Raw genomic sequence first — 18,467 nt, 5'->3', positions numbered from 1 at the left:
CGTGTCTCTCTGTCGTTACCGGGAGCTCAATATAACGTTCCCAATTATGTGCAAACATAAATTAGAGTTGAGTTGACAATTACGTTGCGAAAGTATTAGAGGCTCGCCGTACATATAACCATGCATGTCTGTCAGAGGGTTTCCAAAACTTGACCATAAAAAGCCAGCGATAGTTTTTAAGTCTTTTCAGCCAAAGCGATGACACCACATGCCATGCAACGGCCTCGCCACGTCTCCCAATGATGTAATTGCGTGTGTGACATCATCTCATTATGTTTCTTAGAAGAAAATATTATATTTGCCAATTAAATACTTCAGAGGACAAGCCACGTGTTTGAAAATATGACAGAATCCATGCGTAGGTATGCTTTTTTTTTTACTTACACAGTATTTGAAGAACTTTCATAACTCAACTCTTTTTTTCTCAAATGCCATTGTTTCTCTTTAACTGCTGGTGGTAGTGTGCTGTCAATAACGTGTTGTTTGTACAGTAGCTTCGTGATTATAAATGAATGGATGGAATCCGTTACTTGTTGCTAATTTAACCTTCACATGAATGCACTGCACAGGAAATGCATTTTTTAAAATATATTTGCAAGATATAAAGGCTCTTTTTTCCTGTTTGTTACGAGCATGCAGTATCTAATTTTCATGAGGGCCAATACATCTGCATTGGTCCTCTTGACTTTCCAACCAATTATATTTGAATAAGTAGCACTTATTAGAATACATTTATTTATTTTAAACCTGGTAAATGGCACTGTCATCCAACAGAACATAATACATGTTAATTGAGGGGCAACATCACGGTTAACACAGTGATGTTTCTGCATGAGTCTATCTTATAATTATTCATAATGTAGAGAGTATTTGCGGCATACACTGTGATTTGGACAACAATGAGGTTTTCAGTCTCAATGTGGGCGAGAGAACAACTAGGCATATCATCTCTTTGGGGGTCAATAAAATGAGTACTGCTTTGTGACGAGTAAATTTGGGTTCCTCTTATTAACATACTTGACTCTGGCATAGGAATATGGAATTTTCATCACTGGCTCAGGACTACGAATTGATATGAGCTCCACTTCACACTCGTTGAAGCGTGAGAAAAAAAAAACTTCAACATTGTCCACTCACTTTCACGGTATCTGGAACGTATTAAGATGAAATCCATTGCAATTCAACTTTCTCGCAGTAGCATTTGCTAGGATTTCCGAATCTCCCATTATTGCCGGACTGAAGGTCCACACCAAATATCTCGCGATTTAATATTTTTATATATTTTTTTTAAAGAATCCATACTTGTTTTTCAGCGACACTTCAGACAGAATCAAACTTCCACAGTGCCCCGAGCGTGCGATGCCATCGTTCCGACTCGTCAAAACTCAATCAAAGCAAAGAGCCCGCCCGTTCCCTCCTCGACTCACAGCACTTCACTCTCAAACATTTAACCGTGCACCCGGCAGGTGAAAATCGCTATCAACAAACGTGAGAGAAACCTGAATGCCGATGCCTTGTTTCCAAGTCGTCGTTAATCCGACATCGGAGCCAGCGCAAGCCAGGGCCCCTGGAGTAGGTGACAACAGCTGCTTCGCCGCGTCCCGGTGTGCTGCAAATTAAATATTCCTTCCTCTTGCTCGACTCAAGCACGTCGGCTCATGACATTGAACATTTCCCTCTCGTTATCTGTCCTTCTGCCTACTCTCACATTGCACCTATCGCAATCATGCTGTGTGCAGTGGGGCATCTGTAAAAGGGTGTTTTCAAATTGCATGACCTTATAAAGTGCGCTGCCTGCGTCAATTATGACCTTCAATTTTTTTTTCATTCCTTGTGCTCCTTCTTTCATTGAGCTGCGTCACCGCGCAGGCGAATAAATGTGAGATGGGACGACACTCCGCACCTCCGTGAGATTGTGGACAGAAGCAGCCTCCGTCGCCGTGGTTTACACGGGGGGGGGGGGGGGGGGGTTATTGAAGTGGAGAAATGTGGCCTTGCAAGCTTAGAGAGCACAACGGATAGCCACTCAACGCGTGAGTGCCACTGCCGTGAATTCGCGTCCTCCGATCCCTCTCTCGCTCGTGCAAATAATGTAGTGAGTCTGCGGAGCGATGCATAAGGGGGGCGTGTTAAAACGTGGTGCCTACATTGAATTAAACAAAAAATGTGTATTTTTATTTACCAGGTAAGGCCGACTGAGCTATATAGCTCTTTTTCAGAAGCGACCTGGCCACAAATGATAGCTCAACGAAGTGGCTTATCGAGTGGACATTTATAGCGGCCAAATACTCCAGCTGCGTGATGATGAGGGGAAAACCGTGGGGAGAACACGCAAACTCCAAATATACAGTCGTCAGGGTCGGACTCGAACCCACGATCTCCTGTATGCCAGGCGAGGTAGTTAACATCTCGCCACATTTCATGTCCCATACCCTGTGTTCTCGTACAAATGCTTCACCAGAAAAAATCATCAATCAAAAGCTGAAGATGTCACTAAGTTGAAGGCAGGTTCAAAGCTTCAGGTAATTGGTGACAATAATTGTGGATAATGAGAAAACATTAGGTTACTGTTTTTCTCCACATAGAAATGTATTAATAGGAACCTATAGAATGCAACGAAAAGGACAATAATTACGGAGGTGAAGAGATGAGATCTTTACACGCGAAGGTATGAGATGGTTAGTGACGGCGTGGAGAGGAAAAAAATCCTAAGAGTAGGGTTTAATCTAGCAGTGGATAGATAATGGCTGACAACTATAAGCATTCGTTAAATAAATACCAGACTCGATGGCCTTCACTGCCTAAAACATTTGCCGCGCTAATTCGATACAGTCCTAGTATGTACCTGGTTCTCCAAATACAGAGGGCATTAGTGGTGAATCGTCAGTGTTTTATAAACCCATTGTGAAATGAAGGACATATCCCCCGATTTAATTAACAATACTCCAACATAGCAATGAATTCATACAATATGCACATTTCCACGAATATGCTTAGGAATTCCTTTGTATAAATAATATTTATAATTTTCGCAAGTAAAACTAGATTATGTTTTCTCTTCCTCTGGGATACAACAACAATGCATCGCCACATGTTAAGACCACACATCCACGACTCTGGTCTCGTGATGTTTTTAAAACGATGTGATATTAACAGCGGGGTTATTCATCCAAATAAATTAAGCAAGCGTTCATCTTTGTCTCCATCTTCGAAATAAATACATATACACGCACACGCATATCTACAACACACAAATGCGCAGCACAATGGACGGTCATATATTTTCCCATTATCTTGCCCAATTGCATTGCAAAATGCGATTTTTTTTTCTCCTTCTTCAGCAGGCTATAAATAAGCCGAGGACATCGGCGGAAACCTGCCACGCTGCTCGCGACGCGTTAACGTTACCAGCGTTGGGTAATTAGCTGACGTGTTCCGCGAACCCCCCCCCTCCTTCTGTCAGAGGGGAAGGTGCTCCTTCAGGGCCCCCCCCTCCCCGCTGAGACACGACCCCTGCACAATCAATGCAATGGACGGATCTGCGACAATTCTCTTTTGCCAGTCCGAGGCATAGCGAGCGAGGCGTTACGCAGCCTTCAGCCAGCATCTCCGCCCACAATCGTCGTCTTTGTCAGAATAATTATACGGCGGCGTCGTCGTCGTCTTTGATTATTTACGCAGCGACTCCTTCCCTGCGCCACGTCGCGACGTGGCAGAACCCCGGGGGCGTCTGAGATAATAATAATAACAACAACATATTAACTCGGTAAGGAATGTGATTGCAGAACAAACAAAAAACTACGTGTATAAAAAATGTATGCGGTGGAGACAATGTCGACAAAACAAACATCAACAACATTGCTCGAGACGACTCTTCTTGAGTCTTTTTTTTTGTCCACTTCATTTGAGTGAGTCGAACTCGATCCGAGCCGGTGCCACTGGGTTGCCACCCGTCCTGCTTTTCCCTGGGATTGTCCCCTTTTTTTTGGGTGGGGGGGGGCGAATTTGGTCGTCTTCCCAAGGACGTGATACATCCCAGATTCTCGCAGTCGAGTAATAAAACACCCCCCAAGACAATGCATTTAAATGTCGTTCTCCCTCCAGCTTGTTCTGCGAGACGTTATTTCTTCCCACGCTATGCCTATGCTCTTTGTTGAATTCTCTGGATGTTCTGGCCATACCGAACTGTTCACCAGTTCACCACCGGCTCCCGGACGGCCACCTGCATTCATGTCTGGGCAGTAAGTCACAGAGAGGAGGCTTTCGAGTCCCGCACGTCTGCAGTCGTTATCAACAATCTGGCAATCACATTAACGCGCAAGTTAAATGCTCTGCTAAGTAAGAGACATTTGGACGCGGTTGGTTCGGGGTGAGAGAGGCAGGCAAGTAATGCATGCGCCCAATGATTGGTCAGGAGATCTGTTGAGGGCAGGGGATTTCCATTTGGTCTCAGTTTGGGGAAGATGAAAGACAGCGGGAGGCCTTGAAGTCCCTGGGATTAAACGGAAACTGCTATTAGCTACGCCACTACCCGGTTCAAATTAATTAAGCATGTCAGCAATTACTCGGGGATATTATGAGATTACATTTAGACCGTTCAGTTCGGCGCAAAGGCCATGAAGTTAATTACCATTATTTGGAGTGGTTCGACTGTGTGGGTTTTCATGGGCCTGCTGCAAGACTCTGCGATGTGTTTCGTGGGAGAAAGTGAGCCGCTCCGTTCTGTTCCCGAAGAAGGTACCAGCACGTGAAGCGAAACGTCGGACATCATCGTCTAGAACAGCGGTTCTCAACCTTGTTTGGCTACTGTACTCATTGTTGAATTTTGTTTCAACCGAGTCGGTACCCTTGCCTGACCCAACATGGTTCTGGGAAATAAATGTACGAATAATGAACATTAACATTTTTTATCCAATTGCCAATTTGTTGAGGTATCATCCTCACGAGCCAGTAACCTGCAAGCGAACAAAAACAAATCAATGTGACAATCTGCACGCGTGACGTAATTTGTTGGAGGTCTTTCATCTCGTTCCAGGTGTACCAAGTGGATTTACATTTTACCGCAGTTATTTTACGTTGCCAGATTCACGCATGATTATTCACCGATCACTCTCATGTACCGTATAGTTGCACACATTTATAAATCACCTCCGTGGTCTCGAACACGAGAGAGCGATGCAAGTGGTCTGTTGACGGCAAGTGTCTTGTGGACAGATAAGGCTGCCTGTGGACCTCGGTGGGAGTTGGAAAATCACGCAGGGGCAGGGCAAAACAAACGTCCTGATCATGAGACACTTTCGGGTTCAAGAGTTTCTAGTGAGCAGGCAGTACAGCAAGTGGGATTTTGACTTTGACCTTTGCGCATGCAGAGTTCTATCTTGCCGCGCGTGCATGCAACGTGCTAGCTTCCGATGCGGTCACGGTCTTCGACGTAAGGGGCCGTCCATAAATGGCGTCACGCGATTTTTGACGATTTTTGACCCCCCCCCCCCCCTCGTCACACGGCGTCACAAAAAGTCAAATTCCCCCTCAAATATGACGTCACAAAGCTCTGCCCCCCCCCCCAACCATATTTCCATTTTGAAAATAAAACATGCTTCAAATCGCTTTAAACTATTGTCATTGTAGTGCGTATTTAATGTGGCGCTGCACTCTGATGTTGTAGGAGTGTTGTTATAACAATTAGTGTTGTTATATCAATTCTATATTTATTTAAAGTTGCATATTTTGATGTGACGTCTCATTTCTCAACCCCCCCCCCCCTCGTCACATATCGTCACAAATGTCTGACCACCCCCCACCCCTAGGTGCGTGACGTCATTTATGGACGGCCCCTAAGACAAAAACTTTCAGGTATCGAAGTTCGCATCTGAAGGTGAATTTTTTTCATGAATGTATTGCAGAGAACCTGGAGGAATTCGCAAGGTCTTTTTTGGGGGGTTAGATCGCGTAAGTACCAATGTGTCGTTAAACCCGCCACCACCCGACACAGCCAATTAGCAAGGTTTGGCACGTAAACAGAACGTGCCGATTAGTTACTGCTTCAGCCCACCGGTTGTGTTGGATAATCAATCCGCAGCGTTTACAAGTTCAAGTTCATTTATTAGGTATAGCCCTGTGAGCCATTCGGCTCTTGAATCGGGTGCAACCGCAACAAACAAAAAACAAAAACATGAACAAAAAACATCTTAAAGTGAATATGTGACTAAGTGCAAACAGAAAATCCAAGAAAAGACAGCAAAATATTGCAGAAAAGCACCGTACACCAACGCTGTGTGCAAAAATCCCAGTGGGATGCAAGTCAAACAACAACCACAAGACAACTTAGATTAAGGCCATCAGTCTAACTCTGTACTACAACAATTGCGACGTTTTGCTACCGAGACGATGTTGGTCGCGAAAGCCCCCCCCCCCAACGACGTGTCAAACCTGGATGGAACCAATGACAGAACAAGGGTAGAACGTACAAGCTCCAACAGGGAAAGGCCTGTAGGAGGGCTTGAGTTCGCAGGCTACGAGAGAATGACGTAATGACGCGGTGCGTCATCATTCGCTCCATGGTTACACGCCGAGCGCGATGACGTACTCCCCCCCCCCGCCCCCCCAGTCAGTGTGCATCAGGTGAATTGTCTGATGCATTAAGCTGACCACTAGCGTTTCATCGGAGCTGCAAATACGGAGCATGCAACAATTAATTGTCCGCCCCTCCCCCTCTCTCCTCTCTCTTTCCTCGCCCTGGGCGATGACGTAATTCAAAAATCGTATTATTTTGTGTTTTTTTTTTAAGTGTAGTGAATGCAGCGCCTCTAGTGGCTACAAAGGTCACGTTAACCGGCTGCTTACAACTTAGAAATCGAACATTCTTCAATATAACTCGAACAAATTGCTGAGTGGCTGGTTTAAATCAGGATTTTAGCTTCCCGTGATTTAAATCGGGTTGTGAAAGTAAGTGAGTTGAAGGGTCTGTACAAAAAAGAACCCATCATATTAAATTCGATTTTTTTCCCACTTAATTTGGCGATTCACAGCTCTGAAAATCAACAGCTGCGAGAATTTAATATTCAACGAACGACCTTTGCGGCGCTTTAAGAGGTGTGCCCCTAAATTTGGATAAAGATGCCTACGGAAGGGACCACTTTGAAAGTAGTTGTGGAAGATCATCTTCTGGGACCGTTCTTGCCAAGATGCCGAGAGTACAATTGTAACAAAAATTATGAAAAATATATTTTGAAAGAGCTGGCGACGGCGTTTATCTGGTTGCCCAGCAGAAGAAGAGCAAGCATTGCTAACACCCCCCCCCCCACAAAAAGAGGTAATCCACTTTATCAACCGCAAAAAGTATGATGGGCTATAAACAGACCCCCAAATTGGTTTTGGACTCGTAACGTTGTGATTGCGAGTCAATTCTGAACGTAAAAAAGTAAATCGACCGCAAGCTAATGAAATGTGGAATTGTAAATTTAAAACACAGCACGGTTTGTACAAACGCCATCATTATCTCCTGTGGTAGACTGCGCTAGTAATCCCTGGAAGGCAGTATATCCAAGGATATCTCCTGTCTCGGCACAGTAAACGTACGGAATGGAATTAAAGGAACAAAATAAATGCCATTGCTGAATAATGCATTGCTCAAGGGTCGTTTTTCAACTTCATCAAAGATTTATTGGAGGTTCCATAAACTGCAGACAGAAAATAACAGTCAGAGCCCTTTAAATATTACATGCTCTATGATGCACGGTGGATACAATATTTAAACTGGGGAAAAAATGGGGAGAGGAAAAATATTGTTCTTGATAAGAGGAAGATTGATCATCGTGGTGATGGAGCATAACAAGAAATCAAAGTGGCTTCATCACTAAATTGCGAGGAATCGAAAGGTTAAAGGAATAATGACAGACTATCATAGCAATTTGCATGCATTTTATATAAAGTACTTCATTTTTATATATGTACATAGGGATGCGTAATGGTTCACATAAAGGTTGCCAGTTCAAAACCATCTTCCGGCGGTGCGCCAGTTAAAACACAATGGTAACGAGTTTATCAAATCCCCCCCCCCTGGTCTCTGTTCCGCCCAGCAGCATAAATGGGTTTTATTCGCCACAGTTAGTTGATTGACAGGTCGGGTGTGGTGGAGTAAAAGTCTGCGTCTGCCCACCTCTTCCAACTTGTCTGGTCAACATGTTAAGAGGAGATCGAATATCCTGTAGATGTTGGCTGTCGTAGAGGCTTCTCCGCCATCTGTGGCGTGGCTTATTTAAATATTTTTACTATATTTTTTATTTTTACCAGGTTGGGCCCACTGAGCTATATAGCCATATTCCAGAAGCGACCAGGCCACAAATGACGCCCCAATGAAATGAGTTATACATGTTGAAATGTAAAAAGGGCCAAATACTCTAAAACGCATGTTTCTACAACCCGGAGAACTCTGGAGAAAATTCCACGTGGCCACAGGAAGAACATGCAAACTCCAAAAAAATTAACGCGTCATCATGGTCGGGATCGAACCCACGACCTCCTGAATACCAGGCGAGGTAGTTAACATCTCACCAACATGGCACGAGCAAGCATTTGCGGTGCCCCACCTTTACTTCTTACGTGTGTGTGGATATATATTACTACTATAATGAGCCAAGAATGTCTGTTTGTGTGTAACGCGTGTGACGTCACTCCACATTCCGCAGCCCCCGTCATGAATATTCATGAGCGGGTGGATTTTTATATTCACGTAGAAGGTCGATCGGAAATCATTTTTTTCGCAAATTCGCTTTAAGTTTGGCGTTTTTTTTTTATTGAAAGTGAATCTAATAAATAATTATACGCAGCAACAAAGTGGATTTGGTGTCTGTATTTATTTCTTCAGCACTTGAGACAAAAGGTAAGTCTAATTTATGCTTTTACATTTTATGGTCAAATAGACATTTCTCGGTGATTTTCCAGATATTGTATCGAATTCCAATTTATTTCAACTCCAGCAACCGAAAGCAGAAGAGAATAAAGTATCAGAGCAATGAATTTGAACAAATTCAAGGTCAGTTATATACAGTGCTACGGTGAACTGCAGTGAAGTGTTTGATGACATACTTTCGTGCAAGATTCACTACCATTAAATTTACACAAGATACAATTATACTCCGCTCAATTTTTTTCATAAATATTACAGCTTCCGTCCTAGGACGGGCAAACAAGCTCGTATAAATATAAGTAGTGGTCGAGGTTTTCACGGAGCGGTATTGAAAGAACACGGAGCCCATCTTATTACTTAGTTTTCCAATAAAGCCACCTCTTAACATCGGAGCAACCACTCCACGATTTCATTAGTTCATAGAGACAGGGCTTCAAATTACCATAAACATTAGATTGCTGTGACTTTTTCAGTATCACGCTCTCATTTTCCTTCCCGTCACCTCATGTGATATTTATACACAGTGTCTATATATAAAAATACAGACCTATGACCAAATCACCCTGGCCAGCCGAATTTCATTGGATTTTTGCAAAGTAATCAGGGTCGAGCCTGGATATTCAGAATCAGAATCTTTATCCTGGAGAAATCCGATGAGCTATGAAGCTTGACAGTTGTTTGTGAGCGTGAGAGCTGTTAGGTATGGCCAGAAGACACCGATGCTGAGCACCCTCGTACGCGTGGAGAAATTGGCCAAATATTAAAACTATTTAACTCTTTTATTTTTATTTTATCAGGTAAGGCCCACTAAGCTCTATTGCTTTTTTTCCATCACAAATGATAGCTCAACGAAGGGACTTTAAACGTGGAAATGTATAGCAACCAAATACTCTGAACGCATGTCTCTAAATGTAGCGGGGAAAGCTATGGGATCCGGAGAAAATTCCACGTGGCCATAGGGAGAGAGACATTCAATCTCCAAATATACTGCCGCTAAAGTCGGGCTCGGGATAAAACCCAGGACCTCCTGCATACCAGGCGAGGTAGTTAACACCAACGTAGCAGGACCCATCTAAAGAAGAGACGCAGTGAGGCTTTCCTGGGTAAATACGTGGCATTCTTAATGCATAATGTCCACGATTACATTCACTGTATCTGTGTGTAGCTCGTTCATTGTCAGGGCTTCATTGTCTAAAACCTGGGCCGCACACATTGCGAGCGACTTGGGAGCGGATTTTTTCTAAATGCCGCGAGAGACAATTGTCCACATGGTGGATGCCTTTGAGAAGCCTTTGAGAAGTTTGGCAAGTGACGGATTATGAATCGCCAGCGCGGCAATCATGTTCCGTTTAACCTTAACTTTGACTTCAGCAAATCAATCTCTCAATCCACCAGTCAAAAAACAATAAATGGGTTAGTTTCCAGGAATAATAAAGTCACAGTGAGTGCAGGTTGGCATTTTTGGAGGACGTATTGATGCTCTGTAAGTCCTCTCAAAATTGCCGCATCACCTGGCGTTTACCTAATTCTGGCAGATGCCTGCGAAGGAAAAAAATGTATCCCGCTTTGTCAATGCGAACAGATAACTCTATTTGTCCATTCCCAGAGTGGTTAGGGAAACAAACAAAAAGTTGCACGAGGGCATAATACTCAAAGCTGTGCATCTAAAGCCAATCAACCTACTTGCTGCACTGCCTTGTGTGCACCACGTAACCCTTCACCTGGGTATTTTACCCGCTCGTCGATTCCGTCTGCATGTACGCTGCAAACAACATCGTGCCAAAAAGGTTTGTGGATTATAGTCCTAGTGTACATATAGGCCATCAAACTACTTGCTGCACTGCATTGTGGGTACCGTGCTGATCTCCGACTGGGTCTTTTACCCACTCGTCGATTCCGTCTGCACGTATACTGCAAACAATGTCATGCCAAAAAAGGTTTGTGGATTATAGGCTTGGAACTCACCGGCCCTGAATAAATAAAAAAAAAACCTTGGATCCTTGGAACATGGTCACTACAGTAATGTTTTGGAAAAGTTCAAATATTATGAATTGCGAAAAAGATAAATGCATCTAGAAAATTGAGGCTGAAAAGGCAATTGAACCACAATACTCGTAAACGACTTCATTCTGCTGCGTAGAAGACGACTCAATATTGTCAAGGTTAACCGAATAAAGAGCATCAGCGCTATAAAAAAAATCTATTGCTATTTTTGTTGTTACAGATATAGACAGTGGAAGTGACCCATTACATGCTCTGTGTTCTAAAGAGATTGCAAAGAGAGACACGGAAGCTTCTCTAACAATGCCACAGTGTAAGGAACACTTGACGTGACTAACAAGCTAGCCTGAAACTAATTAAAGCTGACAGTAATGCTTTTAGAGAGGCCTATGTGGCCTATTTTTAGGATGTATCAATCAATGGACGTCGACAATTTTTTTTCTTAAAAGAAAATGATATCTAAAATATAAAAGCATGCGAAATAGTTTTCCCTGACACACGAAAAAAAACGAGTTTTTTTTTTGCGATACACTACTTCACTTTCTCTTTTTTTTAAAGCGCAAAACGTACCCCTTAGGAACGCAGAGTACGAAAAGAATAAGACACGCCCCAAATGTAAGTGAAGAGGCAAGAGCGACTGTTATAATCCCTATCTTCCTGGCAGGAAGTTAGCCTCTACAATTTAAGAAGGCTGGGTAGTAATAAAGTTGAACAAAAAAATATATTTCTTGACAGATCTGACAAAATCTCCACATTTAGATTACACATAAAAGGTGCGGAAACTGTGAAATACTTAGCAATTTTACATGAAGTTCTACTCTTCCGTTTTAGTTTTTTCGAGGTTTTTTTCCTGCAAATGGAGCGTCCATTCCTTGGCCGCAACAGAAGAATCCGATGGTTTTCTTGTGTTGAGCACGCCAAAGCATTATTCATGCTCGGACCAGTTGTAAAACAAAGTGATTGTGTCGATTATGTAATTGCAATGCAATGTAGTTTTGCACTTCAACCACGCGACCCTCGCCAGGACAAGCGGAGTGAGAAACGAATGAACGAACATTACATTTTTCTCAGTTCTTTCGGTAAAGTTTTAGAACAATATTGTTTTATATTTTTATTATTTTGTTTCCCTTCTACGTGACTTTACCGAAAGAACCAAGAATATGAATCCCTGCAGTCACGAAAGCTTTCAATAAAAATTGAACATTACATTTTAAATTTTTCTCATTATTGAAAACGAATTTCTTTAGAACTCCTTTTTGTGTGTTTATGTATTGTCCTTCCTCCGCACCTCCGATCAGCCCGGCTAGCTACGTACGGCGCAAAAGAAGTTCAACGTACATAATTAACCCACTGAGATCAAAATGCACTGGAACCCTTCTGAGAGAACTTCCGTAGAGGAGATGGAGCAATGAAGTCAGCGTGTGTGCAGGTGCTACAGATGTTGGCCACTTGCAATCAAATAGTGACTCAGTAATAACCGAGTCGTTTATTTCAGTCCACTGTTTAATCAACATCATCGGTCTTGGGGGTTGTTTGACCATACTTCACCGCACTGGTCATTGTGCGTTGGCGAAAGTGTTGGGGGGGGGGGGCGGGGTGATAAAGGAGGTTCCAGGACCAGTTCAGGTGTCTCTCGTCACGGATGTTAGCCGGGGAAGAGAATCGAACTCAGGTCGCCAAAGGCACAGTGTCGTGTGCTCGTCACTGCACCACTACTCCACCGTCTTCACGCAAGTTGTAACAAATGGCATTGTTGAAACGCCGTTCCAAGCATGGTGCGATATGCTTATGGCAAGGGCACTCTGCGTAACATTTCTGAAGATCAAACCTCACGGTCACGCATTCATCGAGAGAGCATAGGAATTCATTATGCAAGAGCACATGCTGAACATATTGCCAACATTATTTCGCGCCTCCGATTGGCACGGTTGGCTATGTACGGTGCGAAAGAAGTTCAACATACATACGTACATTTCGTCGCATTTTGTTTGAGCCTGTTAAAAGGCATATTAATAATAAAACGAAGTTATATTCTTGGTTCTTTCGGTAAAGTCGACTGCAACACAAGCAATCATCATCAGGTGATGATGATTGCTTGTGTTGCAGTCGAAACGTCGAGAGAATTTTTATTGTTTTATATTTGTATTATTTTATTATTTCCCTTCTACGTGACTTTACCGAAAGAACCAAGAATATGAATCCCTGCAGTCACGAAAGCTTTAAATTAAAAATAGATTTTTTATTGTTTTATATTTGTATTATTTTATTATTTCCCTTCTACGTGACTTTACCGAAAGAACCAAGAATATGAATCGCTGCAGTCACGAAAGCTTTCAATCAAAATTTAAAACGAAATTGTTTAAAAAATTGCGTTCTATTCTTTTAGCACCTCCCTACCACAACTTGTTCTTGACGATATTCGGGGTATAGTATATCGGAACGCCACGCACACTTTTCAACTGATCGATGTCATTCGGCTGAAGGTGTTGATTCATTATTCATGAAACTTCTCAAAACTCAAGAGACGCTTCCGTGTATCGCTCTCCCGCGAAGCACCACCTATCATTTCCGAACAATGCCGTGAATGGGCGATAGCGTCACCGACCAGCACACGCATTGTGTCACCCACCAGCACGCATATTGTGTACTATCAGGAGGTCTGTCTATCGCTGTGTACAGACGCGCATGCACTCACACACAACAGGCAAAGCAAACGCGCGGTTGATATTTGGGATGTGCTTTTGGCGCAGCAGACTGTCGATGGCAGAGAAACAAGATCCTGATAAATATGCTCTTCATCTCAGAGTTGTCCACATTTATTTTTACCTATCTATTTGATCTCCCTTCACCTTCACGTTGTTGCGCCTGCTATTGTATCGCTATCATGTGCATGATCAGCGCTGCACGTGCAACATTCAGCCCGCTAAATATATTACGTGAAATGTTTCACTGCAAGGTTTTATGTAATACAAACTGTTTAGTTCATTCTCAATAAAACAAATATACCAAAAGATTCATGCAGTTTATAGAACCGTATTCTCAGAATTATAAGGCCCCTGTGGAAAGTAAGACGTACTCTAAACCTGTGCCCAGTGTAAATAAAGTTCTGGAGATCTGGACACGCATACGTATGGATGGATCTACATGATTATAAGACGCATCTCCACCTCTTAACTTCAAAATAGAGGGTCGGGGGGGGGGGGACGTCTCATAATCCTTAGAATGCAGGCTAACGACTTCAGTCAAATGCACTTCATTTCCAGCTGGTTAACGCTCAGAATGATAAATGTTTGTATTGTGAGCGGCAGAAGTAGCTAAAACTAAACTAAATTAAAAACTAAACTATTTTATTAGTACAAGTTAAGGCCCACTAAGCTATGCAGCTCTTTTTCAGGTGCGACCTGACCACAAATGGTAGTTCAACGAAGTTGCTTATCACGTGGAAATTTATAGCAGCAAAATACTCTAAACGCGCGTTGATTTTAAATGCGGAAGGAAAAACCGAAGCACCCAGAGAAAAATCCACGGGGAGAGGGACCCACGACCTCCTGTATACCAGGCGAGGTAGTTAACATCTCCTAGCCACTGTGATGATGATGAGAGAGACACGCAAACTCCAAATATACAGCAGGCGTCAGGGTCAAGAAATCGAACCCACGACCTCCTGTATAGCAGGCGAGGCAGTTAACATCTCCTAGCCACCGTGGCGCCCGAAGCCGAGAAAGAACAAAGCGCACAGCTCTCCTACGCGATGTCGACTTGTACCACGTGTTTCTCGGCAGTCATGTCCGACGTTTCGCTCTACGCTACGTGCCGAACAACACGCGGGATAACCCCACAATCGTGAGCGCAATACGCGTGGGTTGAGTGCTATCATCCGCCGTGGTGGATGCGACAACAGCCTCTCCTCGTCGTGCAAACACGCGGCAGAGCCGTGATGGACGGCCTGACATTTTGTCCAATTTCCAGTTAGAAACCCAAATTGTCAAAGACGGCCCCAAGAACACTCAACATCTGCGCAAGGAGATTTATTGACAAGAGCAAACGCTCGAACTCAGATTGGAGTTCCGTATTCACAACAGTCGTTACTCAAGACTCCAGAGTCATCGCGTCTCCCACGACGTCGTGCCCTTTCTCTCATTTCTCACAATTGCCAATCAGCGCCGGTGTACAATGCACGTTATCTAAATCGCATCACGAATGTATTTTAATTGTATAGTTGTTGTAGTTGTTGCCGTGCAATGTAAATGTAGTACATGCGCAGTGATGCATGTAGGGTAGTAACATGCCTGCGCTCTGTAAAAACGTTTTTTTTGCAATGCATCATTTTTAAAAAACTGCGATATTTGAATGCATGTTTACAAATGATCTGCTAGGGGGTGAAACGTGGATTTAACGACGACTGCATTACAGGCCATGGTGGTGATGATGATGATTTTGAAATCTCCATAAGTAATCATCGATTATGATGATGGCATTGATTGTTCAAGACTGTGGAAAGATTTTCTCTGACGATGGATAGATGTGATGTATCGATTGATATGATAAGTCAGTCAGTTAGTGTATTTCAGGCGATGCCCATTGAGCTAAGAATCTATTTTTCAATGGTTACCCGGCCACAACGGCTGATGCGATGGTACCCAGCACGTTACGTGGGAAGGGAGGGTTTACAGGGGTTGGCTAGAACAAAAGCAGGTAATATTCTAAATGCCTATTAACATGAATGCATAATGAATACTAAACAAGCGGAACGATGTGCAATGGAAATCTAGTGATCAAATCCAAAACAACATTACGCGTGACACTCACGGGAGGAAATCACGATGGCATTTTCAAATGACGGCTACAATTAGAATTGCTTTTCCTGCAACAGTCTGCGTGCGCGCTGACAGGTTTTTTTGGATTCGCGGACGGATGGACGCACGTGGTGATGGCGATGTGTAAGCTAAGGGACGAGTCTGGAGAGAGAGAGAGGCGTCTTCCTCGAGCCGAGTGAGCGTCCTCAGAAAAGTTTCGGTTACTCGGCAACACTGCAACTGCCCCCCCCTACCCTGCGCTCGTATATGCAGGCATGATTCATGCACCGCCACGTGTCAACCATCGTGTCACCTGTTGTTTTAGTGGAAACCTGTAAATGCTGCAATATTAATTGGACCGCGCTGGTCGTGTTACCTGCATGAGTCACGTAACAGCGTGTACTGTTTTATTGTTCATAATTTATACCGGCCCTTTAAAACAAAAGTCTGCGCCGCCGCGTTTGCAATTGTACGCTGTGTGTACGTGTTACAGGCGTCTGCGATGTATAATCACGACAAGTGCTTTTATTGTGTGGGTTTGCCACGTGAACCTGAGAGCATTTTGGGCATTGAACGGACACTAAACGAGGATACAGACGATGGAACGTCAAACACGACCAGACACTTTGCACATTGCTAATGTTCGCCATGCACATACACGGTACCTGATTCTCCAAGTTACGAGACACACTTCGTTTCCCCAGTATGTAAAATAAAAATGTAGAGGTGTGTAATATAACCCAGTGTGTGTGTGTGGAGGCCAGATTTCTCAGTCAAAACAAGCCCATGAGTCTGTACCGTGACCTGCTGCCGGGCGTTCGACACTTCACGTGGCCTTACAGTGAGTGCACATAGCCTGGCGCAAGCGCCGTGGTGACGTCCCTGCCACTTAGTGGTTGTTTTGTTTAGCAGATTTCTATAATTGTATTAATACTGAGCACAACTTTGGGGAACATCTTTCGTTCTGGAGCAATCTTATAATCCGGGACCACACAGCACCGATAACCCCCTTACACGAACTCTCACGGCTATGGCATTAATTCACAAATGGGTGAACGTCCTTGGGCAGACAAAGCCAAGGCGACACGCGCACCGCCACATTCGGAGTTGGAAGCACTGATGTGAGAGCTTTTACCCTATTCTAGTGATGTCACGCCAAGCAGAGCCGGTCAGTGTGGGCTGGTGAGGTGGAACAGATTTGGTTTCACTCCTCAACTGGCATGGGCATCACCTACCCACTCGAGCAGGCTGCTCGAGGCCTTCATGCAGCAACGGAATCTTTTTTGGGGCGGGTCGCTGCGGCTGCAGACAATACTGATGATATTTCGATTTAAAGCTTTCGTGACTGCAGGCAATTCATCTTCTTGGTTCTTTCGGTAAAGTCACGTAGAATGGAAATAATAAAATAATAAAAATATAAACCATAATAAAATAATTCTCACGACGTCATTCAGACTCTGTCTACTCGACAGACCTGCTCTCCACCTGAGGACGGCTGCTTGCGTTGTGGCCGAAACGTCGTGAGAATTATTTTATTATGTTTTATTTTTATTATTTTATTATTTCCATTCTACGTGACTTTACCGAAAGAACCAAGAAAATACTGATGATAATGAGCGATCGCGGAAAAGGTTGATGGCATTAATTAATGGTGATTATTTACGATGCAATTATGCTGCGAGGTGAATTATGTATGACTGCAAGAGATTAATGATATAAACCGAAGCATGAAATATGTAAGTTCTGTAATTACATGACATTCATGTTCCCAATCGACCATGTGCTATGTATTAAGTACGGATCGTCGTGAAATGTAACGACGCTCGATGCCTCATGCACGGCAGTGTGCACGTGCCATCGGCCCCCTTTTCACTGCAAACTCCAGACATTTAACTCTAATTCAAACAAATAAAGCCAATATTTCAACGGAACGATGGCTGGAATTCAACAGCATCGTAACACAAAGCAGTCACGATGCGTGCATGCGAAATTGGCAAGTAGCGCAAATGCTTTTCTTTCCCGCAAAAGTTTTATTTATTGAACATGTATTAAAGTTAATACATATAAAACATGTATTAACTTTTTTATTCCACACACACACATGGTGATGCCGATTATTGATGTTGAGAAGGACATGACACCGTTGGTGAAATATAAAGTCGGCCAGGTCTTTATGCATCCATTTTAGGAGAAAAAAATATTTGTTTGGTTGTCCTGTCTAACGGCTCATGACGATGAAAAACAGATCAAATATCTTTTATTTGGGCGGCATCCAAAGCTTATTCCCAAAGCATTTTGTGTTAAATCCCTGCACCATCTGCTGGTGTTTTAAAAGTCAAACTGCACCCATCGGAGATGTGGCTACCATTAGGATGACGAAATTAAACACTCCAAATGAGTGGCACCAGAGTACACGGAGCATAAATATGTGGGCGGAGGTGTTAACACAGCTCAAAGAGGTACATTTAAAAGGAAATCTGTTGGAAATGAGCACTATAGTACAATTTCAGGAAATTACGGATTTGCTTTAGGATAATGTGTTGCATTTGGGGTTTAGCTTCCACTTTTGGCATTCACAGACTTAAACCCATCAGCAGAAACAATGTTGACATTTTTGCGATAGAAATTATTGTTAAAACCGTTAACAACTCAACCCGTGTGGTCAGGTTGCGAAGAATTTCACGTCGGTTTCTACGTAAATAGCCAGATAAAATTACCACATTTATCTCCTGAGACTTTATTTCTTACTAAAGGCTTGATAT

The 18,467-nt window shown here is 43.3% G+C and overlaps 1 protein-coding gene across 1 annotated transcript in view; it reads right to left on the bottom strand.

Moving 5' to 3' along the window:
* Window positions 1-18,467, bottom strand: part of SLC24A3 (solute carrier family 24 member 3) — a 121,589-nt gene that overhangs the window by 55,910 nt on the left and 47,212 nt on the right. The gene's annotated exons all lie outside the window — the stretch shown is intronic.

The sequence above is a fragment of the Lampetra fluviatilis genome, chromosome 7 (assembly GCF_964198595.1).
Source record: "Lampetra fluviatilis chromosome 7, kcLamFluv1.1, whole genome shotgun sequence".
NCBI classification, from domain to species: domain Eukaryota; kingdom Metazoa; phylum Chordata; class Hyperoartia; order Petromyzontiformes; family Petromyzontidae; genus Lampetra; species Lampetra fluviatilis.
Note: the sequence above shows the minus strand (reverse complement) of the source record. Positions and strands in the feature narration are given on the sequence as shown.